This window comes from Zingiber officinale, chromosome 1A (genome assembly GCF_018446385.1).
Source record: "Zingiber officinale cultivar Zhangliang chromosome 1A, Zo_v1.1, whole genome shotgun sequence".
NCBI lineage: Eukaryota > Viridiplantae > Streptophyta > Magnoliopsida > Zingiberales > Zingiberaceae > Zingiber > Zingiber officinale.
Window position 1 is genome coordinate 42,587,500 of NC_055987.1, and position 7,373 is coordinate 42,594,872.

At 38.1% G+C, this 7,373-nt stretch overlaps 1 long non-coding RNA gene across 1 annotated transcript; it reads left to right on the forward strand.

The window, feature by feature from the left end:
* The first annotated feature begins 503 nt into the window (after positions 1–503).
* LOC122002650 lies at positions 504–905 on the forward strand. The gene is made up of 2 exons (XR_006117692.1): positions 504–749; positions 835–905. It is a non-coding gene; the product is annotated as an uncharacterized LOC122002650 (long non-coding RNA).
* Positions 906–7,373: the final 6,468 nt, after the last annotated feature.

A 7,373-nucleotide genomic window follows, 5' to 3' on the forward strand; every position in this document is an offset into this window, starting at 1 on the left:
GGAATTTTTCGGAGTTCGTACGACGGGTTTTGAGGGGATCAATTCTGGACACGGATAAAGCTTGTTTGGGATACCCATTTAACTAAGGAAATGTTTTATTTATAAATTCAAATTCGTTTCCTTTTCTCCCCCAAATTGCCGATCCACTCCTCTTCCCCGACCCTTCCTCTGTTCTCTCTCGCGGACGAACCGAACCCAGTGGACTTCCGGCAATCGTCGACGTCGACTGAGACCTCGTCGCCGGAGCTTGCCAGAGATCGAAGAAGGGGGCCGGATCATCTTGATCTCCTCTTCTCCACCCTTCCCCAACGCCGACACCAAGGGAGATGATCGCTGGAATGAAGAGGCAATTAGGGCTCCGAGGCTAGCTCCGATTTCTTCTTCTCTGGATGTTCACTGATCTGTGCCCTAGCACGGTCTGCGTTTCCCCGATCGATGCCATTGGATCAAGCCAGATCCACCGATCGCCGGTGTAGAGAGGCAGTTAGGGCTTCAATGGGTAAGCAATCGGAACCTTATTCCTTCTATTTCTTTGATTTGTGCCCTAGCTTCGAGTTTCATCCTCGATTCTTGCTTTTCCTCTTTGATCGTCGGCGATCCTAGGTCAGGTCATGGATCGTTTGAGTGGATCTTGGATTCCTCTGCCGGAGCTAGGTCTTGGCAGACGCTGGCTAGTTGAGGGTCAGTAGATTCAATACATTGCATTATGGATTGGATTAGGTGACACTTTCTGGAGGCAACCGATCGAGGTAATGCATTGTTGATTCTTACTCTCTTTTCTTTGTTGTGATCTTGATGTCAGATTCAATTGTTTGCTGTAAATCCCTTGATCAGTACTTGGACTTTCTCTTCTTCACTGTGATTGAGGTCTCGGTTGAAGTGGAGAAGAATCCCAGCAGTCAATAGGTTCTGATCAATGAGGTGTGCTCAAGATTTCAGCAAGGTTGAGTGTTGTGAACTTTCTTGGGTTCCAACAGCAACTACCCTAACTGACAGCAACATCTTGGGTGGTGATCTACTGGTGATCACCTTGGATTTGGGTAAGTTTTTGGAGGTCAATTGTTACCTTGTTTTAATGATACGAATTAGGGTTATATTTAGTTGGTTATGTGTAGATTTAGGTATGATTTGGATTACATGATTACTAGAGGTTGTAAGTAGTGGTTGATTGTGATTAGATTTGGTTGCTTAGATTAAACTAATGGAATGATTAGGGTTAAGACAATTAACCCTAGTCAACTATTGGATTTAATCTAAGTTTAGATTTCTAATCTAAATGGTGATTAGGGTTTTGCCCTAATTTAGTTTTGGAGATTTTATTTAGCTATTCATTTGGATTTAGCTAAATAAAATTTATATATATTGTTTGACACAGGACTCTGATTCGAGATGGGCGTCTCGACTTCGGATTTGGATTGTACCTTCTATTTGAGGCGGGTACCCTTTGACTTATCTCTTGATAGTGTCTTTTGATATGTGCAGTTTATATATACTTACTAGTGATTGGTAGACTTAGCACTTCTCTGGTTATAGGTTATTAGATACCTGTAGACGGTTACTAGTGATTGGTAGTTCAACACTTTCCCTGGATTTAGGTTTGGTTGATACTTGATACATGCTTCTACTGTTATCTGCTATACATTAGGCTGGTATACCTTTACTTCTTACCATGTGTATATATGTTCATAGAGATGCATATCTATAGTGCTCTACTCTACTGGATTAGTTGCTTACATGTGTGATACATGCTCTTGGATTCATGTTACTTACATCATTGTTATATGTGATGTCTTTGGATTTATGCTGTTTTTATCATGGTTATATATATATGCGTTTACCTTTTGGACACACACATATATGGAGGAGGCTATGTTCAGGTATGACATACTGTAGCATCATGCACCATCCTGCATGATTGCATGCTGGGCGATTGACGACTCCATTATTGTTGAGCTCGTCGGCCGGCTACATAGGCCTGCACACAACGTGTTTCACTGCATGGGTAGTGGCACAACACAGTAGGGTGTGTATGGCAGTAGCTCTGTAGTGCTCCGCTGGTCCGCTCATGGGTAGTGTGACTGCAGCGTGGTAGCAGACAGGGATCCCTCCCCGTCATTGCGTACCGGGAGTTGAGAGCGTTACGCTCCCTCACTATGTTTGAGGTAGGAGGATAGGTGTACTCCGACAGCATCCCGTCCACTCGGTCACTCATCAGGGGTAGTGACGACAGAGTGCACGGTGTCACAGCCCTACCTACTCGGTCTCGCCATCGCGTGTGAGACGGCTGACTAGCGTCAGGGGTGACCATGTCATATGGCATCATATGCACATATTGCATTTATTGTGATTGTTGCACATTGGATGATGCACTTGGGTGACTGCATATGATTGACATGCATACAGGATACATGCTTATTTGCTCTGACTATCTTTGTCTGTGTATGTCCACAGTCATTTGCCCAAGCCTCGCAGGTGAGTACAGTTTATTACAGTTATGCATTTTCTTATTATTCTTGCTATAGATTGTGCTTTATGCCTATCGTTGGTTATTACAGTTTATTTCAGCTCTGCATATCTGTTGAACTGTTAGGAGACTATACCGTAGGTTGTATGGTTAGAGAACTGTACTATTGATCCTATGGTTTAGGAGACTGTACCTTAGGTTTTTACTGGTGGATATATATTGCTGTACATGTCTATTGGTTTACCTGCTGAGTTCTTTGAACTCACCCCGTTGTTATTATTTTTTTCAGGTTGAGGCCGTCGGGAGATATTCCAGTCGCTAGCCCCATTATCGCGAGGATTTTCTTTGTCGGATTATATTTTGCTTTTGCATCTTATATACTTGTATTGTGGGTTTGTATTGTGGACTTTACATTGAACATTCGGGTTTGCTACTTTTGTTTTCCGCTGCGGTTGTATTTTCATTACTTCGTGGATTTGTTTTCTTCGTTGTAGTGGAGTAGGCTGTTTACATATATCTTCGAGGTTCTATATCGTCTTTCCTTATTAAACTGCGTGGATTGATCATATATTATATCTGTCTAGAATGTTGATATAAACTGCGTGGTTTGTTTCTTAATTGTATTGTATTATTCCGGCCGTGTGTGGCCGAGGTATAGAGATATATGTATACTGAGCTTCATATTGTCCGCCGTACAGGGGAGATGCTGCCGAAATTTCTTCGGACAGGGACTACCTGGGGCGTGACCATAGGCGCAGCAGAAAAGGAAGCTCGATGGACCCGACGACATAAACCCTAGGGCTGACTACACGCAGAGGACAGTGATGGAAGAAGCCATAATAGTTGGAAAATTAATTTCCATATTTATTGCTTTATTTACTTTGATGTGTGTGTGTGCATATAATGTGTGCTTGCATAGTTAAAATTCCTCACCTTAAAAAACTAAGTGGGAGAGGAATCAGTAAATAAATTCCATAGTCTCAATTACTGGTTTGTAAGTGATGCAATAAACTTGCGTGTTGGCTCTGAGTGCCTCCCTCCACAACGTATGAGTTTGTTGCGGATCACTAGATCAAACTTCCTTTATGGATGATTATAGGAAATTATTTAGGAGTGTGTGATCTTTTCCAACTGAAGGTGCATAATCCTATTTAATGGACTAAATATCAAGTAATGATATACACTTAGACACATTCAATAGTATCCTCCCCAACGGAGTCACCGCTATTATTTTGTGTGACCAAAGGAATACCAACTATTAATTTGTCATAAAGATAGGTAAAACCCCCTCTTACAAATGTCTGAATTTGTATACGCCCACACTAACGTGCCATACATAATTCACGGTGTTTGAGGTAATTTTATTTGTCATAAAGTTAGGTTGACGATATAATAAAATTAATGGGTAAAACCTCCTCTTACAAATATTTGATTTTATATACGTCCACACAAATGTGGCATACAAAATTCATGGCGTTTGAGGTAATTTAAGATTGACAAGATAATTAATGGGTAAGACCCTCCTCTGACAAATGTTTGATTTTGTATACGTCCACACTAACGTGACATACAAAATTCACGGTGTTAGAGGTATTGGTGAATTTAAATGATATTGTTTTGAGGAATCAATATTATTTTAAATTCTAAAGTTTTGATCAAATATTTAATCAAAGACAGATCAACTATTAATTTTATTTGTCATAAAGATAGGTTGACAAGACAATAAAATTAATGGATAAATCACAAGGAGTTTGAGGTGTTGGTCTTGACCAAATATTTTTATGATTCTTAGGTTTTCAAATGTTTGTCAATCCCCTAAATGTTATACTATAGAATAGACTTAGTAGTCTCAATTATAATGATTGGAAATAAAATTTGGACTTTAAGGTGGACTGTCCTCTCAGAAATGAGAACAATAAAAGTGTATTTTATTCATTAGTTGTTGAAACATATTTAGTGGTGTTATCTATCGGTACCTGGTGTGTAGACACGGGAGCCACTGATCATGTCTGCAATTCATTGCAGGGGTTCTATGAAACCTAACAACTATATGAAAGGGAAAATACTGTCTACATGGGCACCGCTGCAAAAGTAGCAGTTGTTGCAGTGGGAGATGTTTATCCTCTGATAGGAATAAAACATGGATTTTGAGAAAATGTCTTTACATACCAAGTTTTAGAAAGAACCTGATTTCAGTTTCTAAACTATTCAAAGAACTTGATATTTTGTCTCTTTTGATAACAAAGTTATTATCAAGAAAAGAGGGAAGTTATCTGTTCTAGTACATTGGTTGGCAATTTATAAATCCAATAAACTCTCACGATGCAAAAAATGAAAATTAATAACACATCTTCTAACTCTAATAAGAGAAAGCAACCTTCGGAAATGAACCAATCATATCTTTGGCATCTAAGGCTAGGTTATATTAACTTGAGTAGGATTCAAAGGATAATAGTCGATGAACTTTTGGGTTCATTGGTAGTGGAAAGCTTTCCAACCTGCGAGTCTTACTTGAAAGGAAAAATAACCAAGAAGCTTTTTAAGTCTAAGGGGTAAGGAGCCAAAGATGTGTTGAAATTGGTTCATTCTGATTTGTGTGGACCTATGACTATCCAGGCAAGAGGTGATTTCGAATATTTCATCTCTTTTATAGATGACTATTCGAGATACAGATACATTTACTTGATGCACCACAAGTCCAAGTGCTTTGATGAGTTCAAAGAATACAAGGCTGATGTGGAGAAACGTCAAGATAAAAGTATCAAGACACTACGGTGAGATCGTAGTGGCAAGTACCTCTTAAGAGAGTTTAGGAGATACTTATCAGAGGTTGGGATTCAATCCCAATTATCTGCACCTGGTACACCCTAACAGAATGGTGTGGCAGAATGAAGGAACACGACTCTTATGAAAATGGTTAGATCGATGATGAGTTATTACCAAATTCATTTTAAGGATATGCTCTGGAAATAACAGTGTACATTCTGAATATGGTACCTTCCAAATCAGTACCCTCTACTCCCATGGAATTGTGGAATGGGCGTAAGCCTAGTCTGAGTCATATTCGGATATGGGGTAGTCAAGAACATGTGCTAAAGGGAGATACTGGCAAGTTGGAATCATGTATAGAAGTTTGTCTATTTGTGGGATATCCTAAGGAAACGAAAGGAGGTTTATAGTCCTAAAAATTAGAAGGTCATTGATGCCCGATTTTAAGAGGACTATGTTATAAACCACAAGCCCATGAGTAAAATTGTTCTAAAAGAAATTAGAGAAGACACGTTTAAACTAGTACCAACTTACAAGATGTGATACCACAATAAACTACAACACGTGTCACAAATGATGCACAATGCAGACAGTGCCTCGTCGTAGTGGGAGGGTTATTAGGTAACCTGAAAGATTCATGTTTTGGGAGTGTCTTTGGACTTGATCCTGTTGGTTGCTACTCAGAAAACCTAATGGTTCCACTGTACAAAAATTTTGTACAAAGGTCTGAACCTTTTCCTAGCTACTATGTGTTCTTTTAAATTAAACTTGGATCCCCTGCGGAACTTAACACGTTTGATCCAAAGTTTAATCTATTTGTTCTTTTAGGTTTAGACTCGGATCTCCTGCGGAACTTAACACGTTCGATCCAAATCACCTAGGTTATTAATTTCATTAAATATTAATTTCCAAAATTGGTTTTCAGTACTGACGTGGCGAGGCACATGACCTTCTTGGATATAGGAACAACCACAACCGACTAGACAAAGCCTTTTAAGGAAAGTTAATATTTAATTTCCTTAAATAACTTTAGGTCAACCAAAAAGAACAATCAAATCACAAGGAAAAGAAAAAAAAATAAAAGAACACAACATCGAAAATAAATTCGAAATACTAGAATCGCATGCCTCTTGTATTTGGTATTATTTCCAAAAATAACTAGTATGATGCGGAAAGGAAAAATACTAGTTATATCTTTTAGAAAGACCTCTTGATCTTCTACCGTATTCCTCTTCTAACCTTGGACATTATGTGGGCAACGATCTTCCGAGATGAGAAACCACCAAAGCACCTTCTTCTCCTTTCTTCAAGTTTCGGCCAAGCACAATGCTTCCAAAAGATGAAGATCTTTTTCCACCAACCAAGCTCCAAGGGATGCATGAAACAAGACTCCTTTCTCTCCTTTTCTCCAAGCTAGATCCGGCCACTTCTATGCCTCCAAGAGATGATGAAGTCTCGTCCACAAGAAGGAGAAGAGAGAAGGAGAAGGGGAACCTCTAGGGGCCGGCCACACCAAGGAAGAAAAGAGAGAAAGAAAAAGAATAGAGTCGTTCACCATGAAGCCTCCTCTACCCCCTCTTTTATAATCCTTGGTCTTGGCAAATAAGGAAATTTAAATAAAAACTTCCATAATTCTTTTGCCATGAAAAGGAAAATTTATTTAATTAAAAATAATTTTCTCTTCTCCAATTTATTTGGCCGGCCACCTCTTTCCCCAAAACAAGGAGAGTTTTAATTAAAATAAAAATTAAAACTTCCTAATTTGTTTCTAGAAATTTATAAAAATTTCTCCAATAATTTTAATCCATTCATGATTGTTTAATAAAAAGAAATTTTATAAATTAAAATCTTTCTTTTAAACATGTGGATAATTTTCAAAAAGGAAAGTTATCTCTAAAAATTAAAATCTCCTTTCAATCTACAAATAAGGAAAAATATTAAATCTTTTCTTAATCTTTTGTAGAAACTAATAAAAGAGAATTTTTAATTTTTAAACTTTCTTTTAAATTATGAACATAATTAAAAGGAAAGTTTTTACCAAAATTAAAATCAACCTTTTAATCTACAAATAAGGAAAGAGATTTAACTCTTCTCTTAATCTTTTGTAGAATCTTATAAAAGGAAAATTTGAAATTTTTAA